The sequence below is a fragment of the Rhinolophus sinicus genome, chromosome 16, assembly GCF_057876585.1.
Source record: "Rhinolophus sinicus isolate RSI-liver-muscle chromosome 16, RSI-T2T, whole genome shotgun sequence".
NCBI classification, from domain to species: domain Eukaryota; kingdom Metazoa; phylum Chordata; class Mammalia; order Chiroptera; family Rhinolophidae; genus Rhinolophus; species Rhinolophus sinicus.
The window spans coordinates 70847183-70865675 of record NC_142516.1 but is presented as its reverse complement, the minus strand read 5'-3'; the positions used below and the strand labels follow the sequence as shown (position 1 = coordinate 70865675).

At 35.2% G+C, this 18493-nt stretch overlaps 1 protein-coding gene across 5 annotated transcripts in view; it reads left to right on the top strand.

Moving 5' to 3' along the window:
* Positions 1–18493, top strand: part of LINGO2 (leucine rich repeat and Ig domain containing 2) — a 1141972-nt gene that overhangs the window by 734865 nt on the left and 388614 nt on the right. The window lies entirely within an intron of this gene.

Genomic DNA, 18493 nt, shown 5'->3' with positions numbered 1-18493 from the left:
TAACATGCCTTTTACCAACAGTGTTATAATCGGATGCGTGCTTTATAAAAGGACCTTTATAAAGGGAATTCTGAACCAAACAGAGGTGATGGGTTGGAGGAGAGAGTGGAAGAAAGCAATGACCTAAAGGGAAAAGGAGGGAGGGAACGAGGGAGGGAGGGAGACAGGGAGGGAGGGAAAGAAAGAGGAAGGGAGGGAGGAAAGGAGTTGAGGGATCTACTGGTAAGTTTGTTCATGGCTAAAATTTGTAAAATCATTGATGATGATCATTTTTGTTGCAGCTGTCACTATTTTTGACACCTCAATGATGTCAATAGTTTAATCTCACTTTTTTTAATGTTTTATCTTCTCTACTGCATTATATTTATATGCAATATGAAGTTTTTCCTATGATTATTCCTCTTTTTACGTACTTTCTAACTTTTTATTTTCAATAAATAAGGGGAAAGAAAAAAGAGAAAAATATAGATAACAGAAAATAAAATTTGCTTTTAGAATGCTGATATTGGTTGTTTTCTTATTTTTTTCTTTAGTTATATGCTTATAAGTGCTCATAAAATGAGAAAATAGACAAGATGGGGGTCCCAGGCTGCACTGTGAAATTGACTACCTCCGTGTTGGTGGGGTTTTAGAATCACTTTGTTGCCTACTGAGGCCTTTGCTCACTTAAGTGCCAAAAAACTTTCGTTTCCCCTTCAACCCTTCCCAGGTTATTTTCACTCTAAAGAACACTTTCAAATCTTAATTATACCCTTGTTTTGTCATTACATGCCCTTTACACACAGAATTATTTATAAAATATCCCTGTATTATATGTTTCTCTTTTCATGTGCAAACATTGCATATATGATTGTTAATGTAAATGCACGTCCATATGTTGATTGCATTGGTAAGAGCAGTCACGTTGATTCCACAGCAATGAAAGAAATATAAAGAGAAAAAATTATTTCAAAAGATCTCATCCGACTTTTCTAGGACATTATAAGAAGTCAAAATTCCCTTTCATATTTGCAGTTCTGCCTAAAATTTGTGTCCTCATATTTTGACCTAATTTATTTTTCAGAATCCCTTACATGTTCCCTTTACCTAATTCAGATTGTTCTCTGATCTTCCATTCTCTGTTCATGTTTTCCTGAACTTGCGTAAAGTTTTAAGTTCTAGAAAGCCTACTTCAGCCCTCATTAATTACCCTCTCTTCTCAACTCTTTTTCTTCCGTTAGAAATAAAAGATGCCTTTGACAATTCTTCGTTCAAGCTTTGAGCTATCAAAACAATATGCATAGAATGATAATATTAACAAAATCTCACAATACATGTTATGTTTTACAAGGCTCTTTTAAACCCCTAGTCATATTGTTCTTAATTCTTCAACAAACATTTGTTGAAACCAGTGGTATACTGATAAATGTTTTACGACTGGTTCTTTTTGGTTGGAGGAACCCTGGGTTATAATGTTCGCTAGTTCCTGTGATATAAATACACCCATCGTGCCTAATTTCAAGCTACTGCTGTAACACCAGTGAACACAGGACTGGGAAGAGGCGTTTACGATTGGCTCCCAGCCAGTATAAGCCAGTTCCTGAACACCACTGGAACTGAAATTCAGGAAAATTCATGAATTCTGTAAGGTCCCACAGATGATAAAAGACAGAGCTGGCACTTAGATCCATGTCTTCTGACTCCAAATAAATTATCTTCACAAAATAGACTGTCGTTCAAAATATGATTGTATCTGAGGTTGGTCTTTTTGGTACCAAAGTGTCACAACAGAGCCACTCCATCTTTGCTGCCCCCACTGCTTTCTGCAGTCCAGCTGCATTTTGTGCACAGGGATGGACCTGCCACTACTACTTGCTTCCAACAAAAGAAAGCTGTAAAATTAAGCTGTCTGCTTTTGTTGGGCTATAGATGATTTGTTTCAATTTTATAAACTACACTTTAATTTGAGTATGGCACTATATTGGTTAAATTATGATATTAATGACTCCTCATTAGGTACATTAGGGAAATTACTTTTTTTAAATTTTCACTGTGAACATATCTGAAGTAGAATCTTCCCTCCTGGGAATTCTTCATAATAGTCTATGCTTCTGTGCCAGCTCCAATCAGAAACCTTCCCTGGCCATCGCAGGAAGCATTAACCCTTTAGTATTCCTTAGTATACTTTGGAATGGAAACGGTATCACTTATGGTTTAAATGTGCATCTCTTTGACTATTCTTAGGCTAAATATTTATGCGTGGTTGCATGGTCACGTGTATCTTTCTTCTTTAATGAACTTTTTTAATCATGTTTTTCTCTATGTTTCTATTTACAGTTGTTTTCAACACTTATGTATTTTTTTCTTTTATTGACATATAATATCTTATCATGTAAGCTTATAAGTCAGTCATAATTTATTTAACCAGTTCACCATTGTCAATATTTACATACTTCCCAATTTTTCACTTTCATAATTAATGTTGTAATACAAATTTGCATATGTGTTTATTATCATTTCCGTAGGATAAATTTGTAGATTTTCACTTGAGTCAAATGTTATGTGGACATTTAGTTTTGCTTTACATTGCCTAAGTTTCCAGCACAAAAGTTGGCCAGTTTAGGTGCCCATCTTCTTGGGCTCCTCAGATTCTCAGAAGAATGTGTATTTAGTCACTGTTTTGTATCCAGTCTTAAAAGCTTTGCTTTGGCAGAGGTTCTTCTTGGGTTGGGTAGCTGAATGAGCTAATCCTGTTGATGATTAAGGAGGTGAGAAGATGCTGCCAAACTCTCCAACACTCAAGCAAATGCCTTTGAATAATTTTATTTCACTTCTTCTTCCAAAGGCAGGAAAATCTTTGTGATCCCTACTTTGAATGCTGGACTAGGACTGAAAGAACTGAGGTAGAATTAGAGTCTCCTTGAATGTTGTCCCTTAGGAAATTTGAATTTAAGAGAAAAGAGGATCATTATGAGTAATATCAACATGATCTGATCATCAGAACATTGGAAGTAACAGTCCTTGAGATACTTAAACTTAGTCTGTCTCTTAGATACTATTTGATGCATACCATCCGTCAAAAAAGAAATTTTCTAATTGAGTAAAAATGTAAGGAAAACCCAGGTTGTAGAAGCAGAGAATTATGCAAGGTGCATACCCTCTCCTAATGCCTTCACTCTCTCAATTTGGTCCACACTCGCCTTTTCACCTGCTCTGACAAACTGCAAGTTTCTGTTCCTCCATTGTGGGTTTCTAGATTTTATAATAGTCTATTGGCCCCAACTGCAGGTTCAAAACACTTCATTTTCTTTCTATTTTTTAAACTCTTTTTTGAATTGATTTTAATCTCTGTTAACAAATTACCTTATTTTACCTTTTAGCCAAATTGTACCTAGGCCAACTCTTACTTCAAATCAAATTATGTAAGCAAGATTTCTGGAAAAGAGAACCAAAGAAAGGAAATAACGACCCAAAGATGTATTCAAAATAATATTAAGAAAAGGATTTCTGCCTAACCTTATGACAGAAAGTAAAATGAATGGTTTTGGATATTCAATTACCATTAATGCTTTGCAGCTAATAAAATTAACCCAGTTATTAAACACCTTCTAAATCCAGGTACTATGCTGGGCAACATCGTCCCTGTATATATCCCCTGTCCTGTAATAACCCATTGATTAAATAGTGTGACCTCCATATAACATGGGTCATGCAAATAATCGTTTCCAGCTCCTCATCAGCCTTTGTGGATAATCATGACACTTATTTTCTTTCTCTACCCCAACCTGGCATTTACAGCAGTTCACGGCAGCGTTCTTTTAACATGAAAATTTAACTCAAACAATAATTTTCTATTTTTCTCAATTTATGAGTTTCATAACCCAATTCAAATTGTGTTTATTAAAGCCTATTGGAGTTAGTACATGTCTTGTAGCACTACATGCTACGAAGGGTACAAAGCTCACAGAGTTTGATGAGAGGACAGATTTTATGGGAACCATAAGGCAAATGCACTTGAAAAAAACAGTAGCAATAATAATAACCAGTTATTGAGTGGTCACCTAGGTGTGAGACAAAATTTCAAGTGATTTGCGTGTCTTAGTTCTATTTTTCAGAATAACCCAATAAGGCAAGTGTTCTATTACCATTTTGTAGTAATAAAAGGGAGGGTCAGAAAAGTAAAGAGATGCCTCCATATTCATCCATCTTTAAAAGCCATATAAAGCTGCTTTAAGACGTAATAATAGATCTTAGCACTACTCATTTTGAAGGACCCATCTTCATTACAGGATGCACAGTAAAATGCATTCAATCTCACATTAAATATAAAATTTTCCTATAAAGTTTTAAAAGGTTTTTAAAGTTTATTATTGCAATTATCTAGTTATAATAATTCTATGCAATTTATGGTTGGCTGTAATTTCTCAAAGACTTTGGGCATACTTGGCAATTATTGCCAAGTTTATTTTCAAATATAATATTTTTGTGAATATCAAATTTAATTATATATCAGCATAATACATTTTGGACACATTGCATTAATATTTATTGCTTTCCATTTTTCATGTTTTAGCCAACCTTTTTTTTTTTTTTTTTCCCCTTCTGGTCTTAAAATACCTTTTGCCCTTGGCACTTCGATTTTAGTGCCTATCAAAAGAAATGATCCTAGAGCTGGGACTCAAATCAGGTTTTGTCACAGGTCAAAGTCTGTACTTTCTGTCTGTTCTGTTTTGTTGAGGAAAAAAGAATAAAGAAAACGTGAGCTAGTACATAGAGTATACTATAAAGCATATCTGAAATGTTGACCCTAAGTAATGAAATGTGTTACTGTGGTTTAAGTTAGGTAATGTCCTCTATATTATACTAATATTCGGCACCACAGAAATCTGTTTTGGTTTTTATATTAATATATCTTATCCCCTCAAGAAGGTGTTGAAGGATATGGGTCCTATTCTACTTTTGATCCCCCTTCCACAGGAGTTAGTGAGAATTATGCACATTATATAGACTCACTACCTGCCAAATGGTGGAACTCTTCTTAGAAAATTAAATCTAGCCTTGTGAGGAAGGGTGTGCAACTGATGAGGTTGCCGGAGAGACAAACATTCCTGAGAAGAATATATAAACAAAGCTAATGGGGTCAGAGCATTGCTAAAAATGTAGTGATTTTATATATGTAAATTCTTATTATGATAACGTGAAGGAGTAGGCTAGGTTAGGAATATACTTGCAAATTAGCTCAGAAGGATGGCAAATCAGTTTGGCGAATCAGTGTAAGAAAACCAAACTCTCGTCCTCTCTGATCTCACCTCTTACTCCTCTAGTCTCTGTGTGAGCTCCTCTCTAAGAAGCTGGCCAACTTGTCAGTTTTCAACATCTCAAGCATATTTCCATCTCAGAGCCTCTGCACTTGATGGCCTGTCTTCCCGAAATGTTCTAGACAGTTCCATGGCTGGCCCTTTAATTTAGTCAGGACTACTCAAATGTAACATCCTACCTTAAATATATAGTTGACTCCAAATATAACACATAAAATATTAAGTAAAATAAGAACATATCCTAACCAGACTATCTAGAATGCGCACCATGTTTCTCTATTTCCTTACTCGGATTTACTTTGCATATTATTCATGGCACTTATAACTCAGACCTTTGTCATGAGGTTAAATGAGTCAATAATGCCAAGTGCTTAGAAAAGCACTTGGCACCTAGTAATTTTTATGTAAATGTCCATTGAAAAAATAGTTAATCTATTACATTTTACAGAGAGGAACTGGACTCTGAGACGTGAAATGACCACTCGGTTGGATGGGATTCTCAGTTTCTATTAAGTAACCCAAGGCTCAGTGTGATTATGGTAGTTAATGACCCTTTCTTTAGTCTCCTGCTGCTGAATGGACTTTCCAATTTTGAATATTTTTTTTAACTGATACAAATGTATAGGAATCAGATGCAAGGCACATTTCTGACTTTACTCAACAAAACTAAATATTGAAGCCCAAAGGGCCACTTTTGAGGTCTAATATTATTTTTTGACATGCAAAAATGAAAGTTTTGCTGAAATTCCTACAACCACTATCACCAAGCTCAATAAGTACTTTTCAGATTTTTCCCTATAAGTATCCCTAATGCCGGAGGATTGAACTTGCCCTCAGAGGTTTGGGCAACACCAAAAGGGACCAACTGCAATCATAAAACTTATCTGAATGCTAATGTTTTATCTCAAGAAGTTATAAAAATTTTACATTCAACTTTACACTATGTGTTTTGTTAATGAGAAATAAAATTTTATTGCATTGAGTTTATTATAACTTCGAGTTGAGTTTTTACTGCAGCCTAGTTTATCATAACAATAGAGAAATTAGTGTCAGAAGTTGAGTGTGCCATGACACAAACTTTAAATATGTGTCATTTTTTTCTGTTTTTTTATCTATAAATAATAGTCTAAGTTACTTAGCACTGAATAAAATCGGTATCCCAGGGCACATGGCAGTTTTGCTATTGATTCACCATATCGTATATACCCAGGGGACCAGGCTTCCCACGTTGAGCAGCAAGGATCTAGATATTTTTTTTTTTTCACTTCTGTATCTTAGAGATGGCTTTACTTCCATGTCTTTGCTTCCATAACATAATTGAAATGCTTTGGAAATATGCTTTCTGCAATAATATCCAGCTCCTTGGTTATGAATAAATGTTCTTTCTTTTAAACTTTTAATATATTGGCATTGAAAATGAGAGAGAATGTCAATTTGGGGTGAGTAATATCACAATTAATAAAATGACAGTTTCCAGCGCACCTCACATTGAATTGAATTTATAAAGTTTGTCATTAACAACTTATTTGCATATGTGACATTTGTTACCTTCTTTATTTCTCATGAGCACATAATTGACCTGTTTTATTTTGTATGATAGTGTACTTGAAGGGCTAGAATGAAAGGCTTTCACCTGTATGTTTCAGGATGGACAGTTATCAGTTGTAATCATGGCTTGGGACTGACTTGCCAACAGAACCTTTATAAAGTACATGTAAATAATGATTCTATGTGTTTTAATAAAATAAGAAAGTCTCTTCTGTACCCATGTGCCAAAATAAGTGGCTTTTAAAGTTCTGATAATCTAATGAATGAGATAGCAGTGGCCTCATGATAAATGGGGGCTAAAAACAGAAAGGTGGGGTGAGTTTATTTCTTCTACCTTGTAATGAAATTAATACATTCTCAACCTGTGTTCATTTTACTAAGGAAAGAAATGGCAAGGGGTTTGGGCTATGAATTCCATTGTTAATTCTATTCTTTCTTTTAGCTACACTGTGTTCATTTGGAAAATGAAATGGATTATTTCCTTCACAGAGGATTTTCTTTCTTAATAAGAATCTATGTGTATTGTATTGGGTAATAAAAAAGAGCTCTAGGTACAGCTCAATACTAATCATTTTTTTCTTACTTGGTACCTCTACCTACCTCCATAAATCTACTGAGAGATTTAAAAACAAAAGACATCAAGGGAGGAAAGATGATATTAAGCAGCATTCTTGCGTCTGACTGCCTTCTTTACTAAAGGAATATCTTCTTTCATGAAAGCTATGACTTAGGTAAGATTATATACTCAAGGAAGAAAGGAAGGAAGGAGAAGCATGAGGGAGGAAGGGAAAGAGGGAGGCAGGAAGGTTGGGAGGAAGAGGTGGAGGAGAGAAAGAAAACATTGATGGTGAGGGCGTAGGGAAAGAAGGAGGCAAAGGCATTTTTCACTGTGATTTGATTCTGTTACTGTGATGGAGGAAATGATCTCTATGTGATTTGTAAGCAACAACTATCTTTCTTATTGCTGAGTGCATGAGTTACAGAATACTATTGGTGATATCCTCAAAGGGGAAAGGCCCCGAAGTCTGTGTTTCAGTCTTTATGCAGAATGAAACACTCCATTGGCAAGAGATTTTTGGATATATCAGTCATGGCTTTAATACTTACCCATCAATTCTAAAGCTACTGGCTAGGCACCCTTATTTTGGTGAATCAATTGGTAACTTAGTCTTAGTTCCCCCAGACAGAGACTTTGGTGCAAGGATTCTACGATGGAGAATTTATTTAGGAGTTAACACCAAGAATCATTGATACAGGAATGGGGAGTGAGACGAGGAAAAGGAAAGAGACACTAAGAGACATGATATTAACCAAATTAGCCCTCTAGGTAACTGGAGCTGAATCTTGGTGGGATCTCTGGCAGTCAGTGTGGGAACCCCTTCCTCAGAGTTATCCCACCTATGAGGCAAAGGAGATATACTATATATACATACATCAGCTCCCATTAGTCATTATTTGATAGTTGATTGGGAGGGGGGAATCAGTGCTAATTTCTGGAACTTCTGACCTGCCCTCCTATACTGGGGCTCCGCCAACTAAAGAACACCAGCAAGCAGAGAAATGAAGTTGCTGGAACATGGGAGTCAGGCTGATGTTTTCCAAGTGCTAAGGCTTAAGGTCAGCCTCTGACAGTTGACCTTGCTTCACATTCCAATCTACAGCTGTGTATCTGCCTTCTGTTACCAACCACCACCTCCACCCATCTTAGAAATAAATGTTTGTTCTTATCTTGTATTTCACTCTATTGCCACCAATATGATTTCACACACCCCACCTTGAGAGTAACATTTGAAGTTTCCATTGATTTGGCAATCAGCAAAACCCCCGATCTTGAGTCGGATGACATAGACTACAGTCCGGGCTGTTCAGTTTGCTATCTTAGTAAAACCCACTTTCAGTCTCCAGTTTCCCTGCCTAGGAAGTAGGGATAATGTCATGTGCCCTGTTGAACTCCCAGGGTACTGTAGGGACTTAATGAGATAATAAACAGTGTGACCTACGAAATGCCCATCTTCTTATCCTATATTCTCAAACGTGAGCTCCGTGAGGACAGTGCTTGTGTTTTGTTTATTGCTGTGTCCCCAGGGCCTAGACGCATATCTGCCATATAGTAGGTACAGCACAGATATACGAAATACTCATAAAAGAAATACTCATTGGAATAGATAGTCTTGAGTTCAAATATTAGCTCAGCTACTTGCTGGCTGCTTAATTTCAGGCAAGGTTTTAATCTAAGAGACTTTTTCTGAGAGACTCATCAGTTAAATATCTTTTTCACACTGGTGTCTTTAGCATTAAAATTGGCCTTAATGACACATTCTCTTTCACCACCGTTCACAGTCTCATTTTTGGGATGAGTATTCCCGTCATCTCATGTTAAAAAATATAATAACTTGTTAAACCACTCATTGGAATTCTGATAGTCACTTCCATATTTTTCCCATTGAATACAGTTGCAATCATTCTATTGTGTTGATATTCTGCTCTGAATTAATGGAAAATAACTCACTATAGAATTTTGTATTTGATTCCTCTATTCACATTTTTGGAACAAAACTTTGAATGATTGACATTTATTATATTAGGCATACCTGTGGCTACTTTTGAAATATTCTTAATATATGTCAAGCACCTCACCTAGTTCCGTGCATACAGTAGAACTTAATGATAATAGTGAGAGTCATAATAACTACATTTGTTGAGCTTCTACTAGGTAGCTGTCCCTTACTGGGTATCTTGCAAATATTAAGTCATTTCATATCAATCATACAAGGTAACTGTGATTATTCCTATTTTAGAGATGAGGAAATTGAGGCATTAAGATATTAATTCACTTAGCCAGTGTCACAGTTCTTGCCCACAGAAGGACTCAGGTTTGAACTGCGGTTTTTCTGATGCTAAGGTTTAAGTTTAGTCAGTCTATCGCACAGGCTATCAATTGTTTTCTCCTAGTCAGATAACATAAACCCTCATTTACAAGCCATTTATTCTTACATCATCCATATGTAAGGCTGAACTATTATTATCTATACTCTACAAATGCTGCAATCACAGCTTAGGGAGGTTACCTGACTTATAAGTGGACAAAGAGCTTGTGAATAGTACAAACAGGAATCAAAGTCAGTCTTCTTTCTCCAAAATGTGTTGAATATAGAGCATGACTTTCTCTCAAAGAGTAGTCCTCCTTCTCTCACACATATTGTCAACTGCCTCCTAATTAAAAGAGAACATATTTTAATTGACTAAAGATGTTAATAGCCGAGATAGTGTCTACAGACACATAATTGTGGATTAAATATAGTAGGATTCTTCTTACTAAGCATCCTTTTTCACCCTTAGACCTCCAGTACAATATAGTCCACCTGCCTATGGTAGATACTTAATATTAATAAATGTTGTTTAAGTGAATCAACTATTTATTAGTATATTAAAAGATAATAATAATTGAGTACCTCCACATGCCTGGCAAGTGTCAAGCACCAGTTAAGAAAATACCAGCAATAGAAAAAACCTGGTTCCTAATTATAGAAGGTCCCAAGTCTAGTGAGTGATATAGACATGAAATAAACACACACACACATACCTGTTCACACACAAATAAATATATAACAACAAAATGTGATAGGAAGGATAAAGAGAAAGAATAGGCAGGGTGCGACAAGACAGAATAATAAGGACTTTATATGGGGAAGACCTTTTTGAGGAAGTGATAACTCATATATGACAGGACCACAGATCATTCTCACTACCCCAACTCCCATCCCCTAGGCAAGAATTAAGGCACTGTATTTTGAATGCAAGATAATATTAACTTTTTAAATATAAGATCTAATTTCTAATGAATTAAAACTGGGTCTATGCAAAGCAGCATGAGGAAATTTTCTAAAGAGATGAAAATATCCCGTATCTTGATCAGTGTGATTGTTAGTATTTGAATACATAAATTTGTCATAGTTCATTGATTTTCACAGTCCAATTGTGTGAATTGTATTATATATAATTTATACCAATATAAAGTTGATTTGGAAATAAATCTAGATTTAAGTTAATGGGTCAATAAGCAAGCAAACTAAAGAGGAATCAGAATTATTCTGAAAATTACCTGCATCTATGTTTCAGTGGTTTTACATGTCTGGGACTCATATATTGTTGGATTGGTGCCTGCATATAGATTACTTTGCCATCTGTAACAATAGTTCTTTCTGACTTGTCAGGTATATCAGACATTTTCTCAACTAATGCTGCTAAGATAGAAGAGCAAAGATAAAAGCTTTTTCAGTGATTTGCTAGGATGGATTCTTTTTTTCATACATTGGCTGCATTCGAGAGATTTTTACAGCACAAGTGAGTAATAACAAGAGCATGATGATAATGCCTTTTGTTTATAAAATTCTTAGCTCTGAAGAAACCAATTTGCTTTGCATTCATGTCTTCATTAAACTGTTTCTACCTGAGAGAAGTTAAACGTGTATTATCCCCATTTTATAGGGATGATACTGGAGCACAAGAAAGGTTAGGAGATCGCAGACTTATGTATATATCAAGGTCTACTGGCTCTGTGATCATAAACTCCGTAGTAAAGGTTTTCTTTTTCTTTTTTGTTTACGTGGCATTCAAAGGAAACCTTTTTCTATTCTGTGTGCATATGACAACACTTTAATAGCAGAAGAGCAATGGAAAGCTATTTATAAACACCAACTCTGGAAATATGGGCTATGCCATTTCTTTATTCCATACTCGATAGACTGATACATAAAGTGATTTAACTAGATACTTATTAAATACTGCAAGGCTTACAGGTAAACACCCATTATACATCTGAGAATTAAGATTACCCAGTGAAAGGTTCTTCCATTGTTATTCACCAAACGATTCCATACTTGTTTATGCTGAAAGAAATCGTTTAATTTTGTAGTCACCTGCTGGATTTGAACAATGGGGAGCCTATTTGATCACTCTGTGTGGCAGCTTTGTGCAATGGAAGGCAGAGACTGTGGAAGCAGTGACCTGAGGTAGAATACAGCGCAGGCATTTACTAGCCAGGCAGTCTGGGGCCGTTATGAAGAGTTGTTTAAGTTTTCAATAAATGAACGCAAAACACTAACATATTGTCCGGCAGATAGTAGACACTCACAAAAATTGATAACTATTATTAGTAAAATGGCTCATCAAGCTATAAAAACTGAGTGTGATTCTAATAAAAATAGAAAACAGATTGCTCAGTTACAATAGATAAATTTTTCCAGACAAAAAAAGTTTCTATGTGATTTATCAAATACTCAGGGCCATTTAGCAATGTTCCAAGACCTGACACTGGGAGAGAGAAAGGAAAGTATGAAATGTGGGACATGATGCCAAGGATAGAATAAAACTTTATTTTATCCAAGTTTAGAAATGTATGGTGCCCTCTATATATAATTGAAAATAAAAATATCAGTCAACTGCACAAAATCTTGGATTTCTGTTGAATTTAAAATAGTTTCTAGATTTTCCAATTGCAGAGTTCTGGATGCATTTATCACAGTGAGGTTTTCTTTTCTTGGGTAGGAAGTGGAGATGCTTGGTTTGCTCATTCTCTAAGAAGATGACTAGGTTCCCTGTGGGGAAGCGTTACTGAGTGGGGATGACGGTGGAATCCTCCAGGAGATGGAGCAGGAGTTGGGGACACCGATGTCTAGAGGTCCTGGGTAAATGGGAATGATGCCTTTGTGCCATGGTTGTCATGCCTAGGAAGCTGAGAACCTAACGGACTGCACCTTTGTTTTAAAGTAAATTACCAATAGCCCATGTACACTCCAGGGAACGACAAGAATAATTGCCTTCCTTGAACCTTGATATTAAGTGGGGGAGAAAAAAAATCCCCAAGAATTTTAGTAACCTTAAGCAAGCCCTCATGTGTGGTTTGCAGTCTGAATTCATTCTACGTGGGGGCTCCAAAGAAAGTCTCAAGCCAAATATTTAAAGTTGCTTCAAAATGAATGGCTGGAGAAAACACAAATTATATTTGGGTGAATCCACATTTGATTCAGGCATCAAAGAATTCCCACAGATAAAGGAACATGAGCTTAGAGTCAACGACCACAAAAGATACAAGGAAATACCTTAAATAGGCATGTTGCAGTTGCGAATCATGTATCCTCAACCTCACCAGTTACCAGAGAGATAGATGCACATTAAAATCAAGAGTGAGCTACAAGATTGGCAAAAATGAAAAGTCTTACATGGTCCAGGTTAGGCAAAAATGTGGAACACACAGAATTTTTAAAAGTCCATGGTTCAGATAAATAGATTTGGAAACCAATTTGGCATATCGCAGTGAGCATGAACATATGCATGCCTTCTGCTCAGCAGTTCCACCCCTCGCTAGAAACCTAAGGGACACTTTATATTACTTTATGTGTCCCACAACTCCTGAGCCAGAAGACACATGCATGAGTGTTAACAGCAACAATGCTTATAATAGCAAAATGCTGGGGAAATCCCAAATGCCTATTAACTGTGGAATAGAGGGGGAATATGTGGTACATTCACATAAGGTAGTACTTATACAGCAACAAGAGTGAATAAATTACAGCTGAGTGAAATGACATGAATCTGTCATAGGGACATAAACAGAGAGAAAAAGCAAGTCTGGTTACATAAAATTTTAAAACAGGCAAAATAGGACATGATATTCCATAAAACTATAAATAACAGTGAGAGAATGCTAGAACACTACATTTGGTGAATGCAATTCCCTTTAGGGAGGCCGGACAGTAAGTGGTATCAGTGATGGCCTATGAGGGCAATAAAATAGTGGACATTAGAACTGCTTTAACTGGGTAGTAGGTACATAGTGCTTATTATATTGTCATTCTTTATTACTAACACCGTGTTGATAACTATTCTTACTGTATATTCAATACTGAATTTTAAAAGCAATTTATAAGCTCTGTAGATAAAATGTGCCTGATATTTTTTTTATTCCAACATAAAATATAAAAGCTTCATGTTTCCCTTCATATTTGTTGAAATAAAAAGTATTTTGTTATTTTTTTTCACACGTTCATTGTCATGTATTATTCTAAGAAACTTCTACCTTATAAAGAGACTATCTAGAATAGACTGGTTTTTAAAATTAGAAGGCCGATATTGAAGAATGTGCGACAAAAATTCTCATGTATCACACAAGATACTCATGTGTTAATTGAGGTGACCAGCTATGATTGTTCCCAAAGACTATTAAAGTGTTATTTTTTTCTTAATTGAAGAGATTGTAGACATTTTTCTTAGTTGAAGACATCGTCATCTCTTCAATGAAATGACATTGACCAATGAAAAGATTCCTTCAGCTTTAGACTTATTCATTAGGTCATATGTTTATCTTCCTTCACAATTATTTAAAATACATTTTTTCAATTGCAGTGAGTGGAAAGAGGAGAGGTGCAGCTTTAGGGAAATATGAAGCAGAAGAAAGTGAAGTAAACACACACATACATATGAGTCACTCTCAGGTAGTTAGTGTCTTTCAGTAAATGAAGGTGCTAACTAGAAAAGTGGCCTCTGTCTCGTGTGCTTCAATGACAAAGGGCATAGCCAGATTCAGCAGGATCAACTCGGGTGGTCCTTGACCCCTCTAAGGACATTGTGTGTCTTTCCCTTTAAAAGAGAGCTACACTGTGTCTGATAAAATCTTTGCTAACAGGTAATCCTGGAAGGCAGAGGGATGTAAGTCAGTCATGAATTATGTGTAAAATTTCCACTGTTAAAGTCTAACTTAGTTGGAAGAATAGACATTTTGTGCTTGTTCATATTCCTCTCCAAGTCAATTATTTGCTGCTATCATGTTTGTGTTCCCAGAAGGGCTAGTATTTTATTAATGATGTGTTGTAAGAAGATATACAGAGGGTGCCAAACAACTATATATACATTTTAAGAAAGGAAAACTGTATTAAAATTGTAATACTCAATATATACCAATAACAAAAGATGAATACAAGTCACATTTGACTTCTGCAATGACAAGAGGTGCTCAAAGTGGTTACCATCAGCATCCAGACTCTTCTGATTATGGCGAACTACTGCTTGAGCAACGTTGACCAAAGTGTCCACTTGTATACATCTTTTTGGCACCCCCAGTATATAGAATTGTATTATGTCATTAAAAATGAAATTTACACAGTTGTCAAGGATACGCATGTTTCCCTCGTAAATCCAACTGCCATTCCTCTTTTCTCCCTGAGCCCATTTTCTTTTAACGTCTCTGAATCTGTGGCTAAATCTTGTTCCATTTATCCAGAAATGGTATGCTAATGAAACATATACATATATATTTGTCTATAATCATATCCTGTCTTTTTTGTGGAAATTAACGCAATTCATAGAGGATTTAGCACATTTGAGACTTCCAGGCAAGATTATATTTTGAATGCTTATCTTTTGTTCACTTCATTTCCTTCTGCTTCATAATTTTCCCTAAGTTGCACATGGCTTAATCCCGGTCACAAATCCTTATTTTATTTGTCTATAAAGAGGAAAATAGTATTATGAAACATAACAGTATTTGTGCCTTCTCTACGTTTCTCCATTTATTATAGAGGTATGAAGTTGAATACTGCCACCTCTCCTCCAAGCCCTCAGTTGTGGGTTCTACTTATATCAAACTTACCTCTATGCTATTTCAATAGCTATGAGAAAACAATCTAGTCTGGATTTTAAATCATTTCAGATTAATTATGATCTAGCAGGATCTTGGAACTGGGAGTAGCAAATTGGGTGAATTAAATGGTATAGGCACAGAGGTTCTGAGTGCTGAGTCTTTAAGAGATAACAAGAAAGGTAATGCTTCCTTTTAAACTGGCCTTAACTCTTTCACTGTATTAATTGATTTCAAGTTTTATTTTTTCAAAATGTGTCAAAAATCTACAAAAAATAAAAAGTTGATATTTTGATTATTTTATGTATTTAATAACATTTTGAGCTGCTTTGTATTTAAATGACATTATTTTTGTTTTAAACCTTTGCTATATGATAATAAATTTGCCGTTATACTGAATTTTAGCAAAACATGCTCAAAACATACTAGGTGGCATCAATCAGATTTAAGTATAGATAGAATCTAATGGCATTGACGACATTAAAAATGTATTACAGAATGTTACGCAATAAGCTATACAAAACACCTTTGTTGTTGATAGTGCAAGCCACAGGGAAACATATCCAAATGTCGCAGCAAAACAGTTAAAAAAAATGTTCTTGCACATGTTAAGTACATGCCTCTAGAGGTCAACCTTCAAGAATGTGTAGCTCATTTATTCAGTTCCCTTAGATTCCACATATAAGTGAGATCATATGATACTTGTCATTCTCCGACTGACTTATTTCTCTTAGCATAATGTCCTCTAGGTTCATCCATATCATTGCAAATGGCAAGATTTCATTCTTCTTTATAGCCGAATAATACGCCGAATAATACAATTGTATAATTGTACCACAGTTTTTTAATCCAGTCATCTACCGATGCCCGTTTCAATGGGCAACTCTTGGCTTTTGTGAATAGTGCAGCAGTAAACATAGGGGTGCATTTTTTTTTTTCAAATTAGTATCTTGGATTTCTCTGGATAGATACCTAAGAGTGGAATTGTTGGGTCATAAGGTAGTTCCATCTCCAGTTTTTTGAGATACCTCCATACTGATTTCTGTAGTGGCTGCACCAATCTGCAATCCCACCAATAATATTGTATGTCAACTATAATTTAATATACATATAGTCACAGGATATGGAGTACAGAATAGGGAACAGAGTCAATGGAATTGTAATAGACAGTATATACAATGAAGGAGGGGCAATAGAGTGGGGGAGGGAGGTTATCACTTTGTGAGGGGTGATATATCTATTACATTGTTTTGTACACCTGAAACTAATTTAAAAAAGAATGTGTAGGTATGCATCTCTTATTCACTCCTGTACTACAGTGCCTAATTTTTGGCATCACATACTAGGCATTTACTAAATATTAATTTAATGAAAGAAAATTGAATAGGAGATAATTGATCACATTAAAGAATCATGAATCAGGATAACATTAGATTTTTCAACTGCAACATTGGATGTAAAAAAAGCAGTGGAGTCTTTAATGTATTAAAAGCACTTAAGATCTAGAATTCGATTTCCAGTTAACTTATTTATTTTTAATTTTTTTCACAAGGAAGAATAATTGTGTTTTATTTTTTAATACCTTTCAGATTGTGAACTCATACATATTTATATAAAATAAAATGTAGAAAAATATTTTTAAAAGTTAAAATTTCTAATAATCCCATGAATCACTATTAATATTGTGATTTATTTTTCCTAGTCCTTTCTTCGGGCATCTATTTGTAAATATTTTAGTTTTAGTCAATTCATAAATTTGAGTTGATATGCATTTGTCATCTCCCATTTAAAAATATATTGAGGATCAGTTTAGTTTTAAACAAGTTGAGTTTGAGATAATTTTGAAATATTAAGGAGGAATTCATTGTCCAGCCAGCTGTTAGAGATGGAGCCCAGAAGGAACACTGGACAGGGTATGATAAAGTCTCGAAGATATAAACTGTAGTAATTACTGAATCCCGGAAATGGGGTGAGACCATCCACATTTTTTCAAAGTGTGAGTTACTGGTTAAGAAAGCAATTGATTTGGTTGGAATAGAGTAGAATAATTTTAAAATGCATCACACAGTAGTTTTAAGTAATAATTCTGGATTGCAATGCGAAAATCAACTTCTTATTGTGAATCTAAGGACTGAGCCTTTAGGAGCATTAAAGGACACTGAAAGGAGGGAAACCACAACCAGTTTTAAGAAAAGATCAGTGGTTGGTTTTGGTCCCTGGATACCCTTACATTCTTAAAATATTTTTCTTTTTTTTTTTTGTTTTGCTAGTTTTATGTGTACAAAACAACACTGTGATTGTACATTTTCACCCCTCACAAAGTGATAACCTGAACAAGTCTCTATCCATTTGACACCGTACATAGCTATTACGATACCACTGACTATATTCCCTGTGCTGTGCCTACATCCCATGAGCATACATTTTTTTAAATAATAGTTGACATTCAATATCATTTTATACTAGTTTCAGGTGTACAGCACAGTGTTTAGACATTTATGTAATTTATGAAGTGATCCCTCTGATAATTCTAGTACCCATCTGACACTACATAGTTTTCACAACATTAGTGACTATATTCCCCATACTGTATTTCACATCCACATGACTATTTTGTAACTACCAATTTATACTTCCTACTTCCTAATCCCTTCATCTTTCTCACCCAGCTTGCCACCCCCCCCCCATCTAGCAGCCATCAGTTTATTCTCTGTATCTATGAATCTATTTCTGTTTTGTTTGTTCATTTATTTTCTTCTTGAGATTCCACAAGTAAGTGTGATCATATGGTATTTGTCTTTCTCAGTCTGACTTTTTTCACTTTACATAATACCCTCTAGGTCCATCCATGTTGTTGCAAATGGTAAGATTTCATTCTTTTTTATGGCAGAGTAATATTTCATTATATAAATGTATCATAATTACTTTATCCAATCATCTATTGATGGGCATTTCCGTTGTTTCCATATCTTGGCTATTGTGAATAGAACTGCAGTAAACATAGGGGTGCACA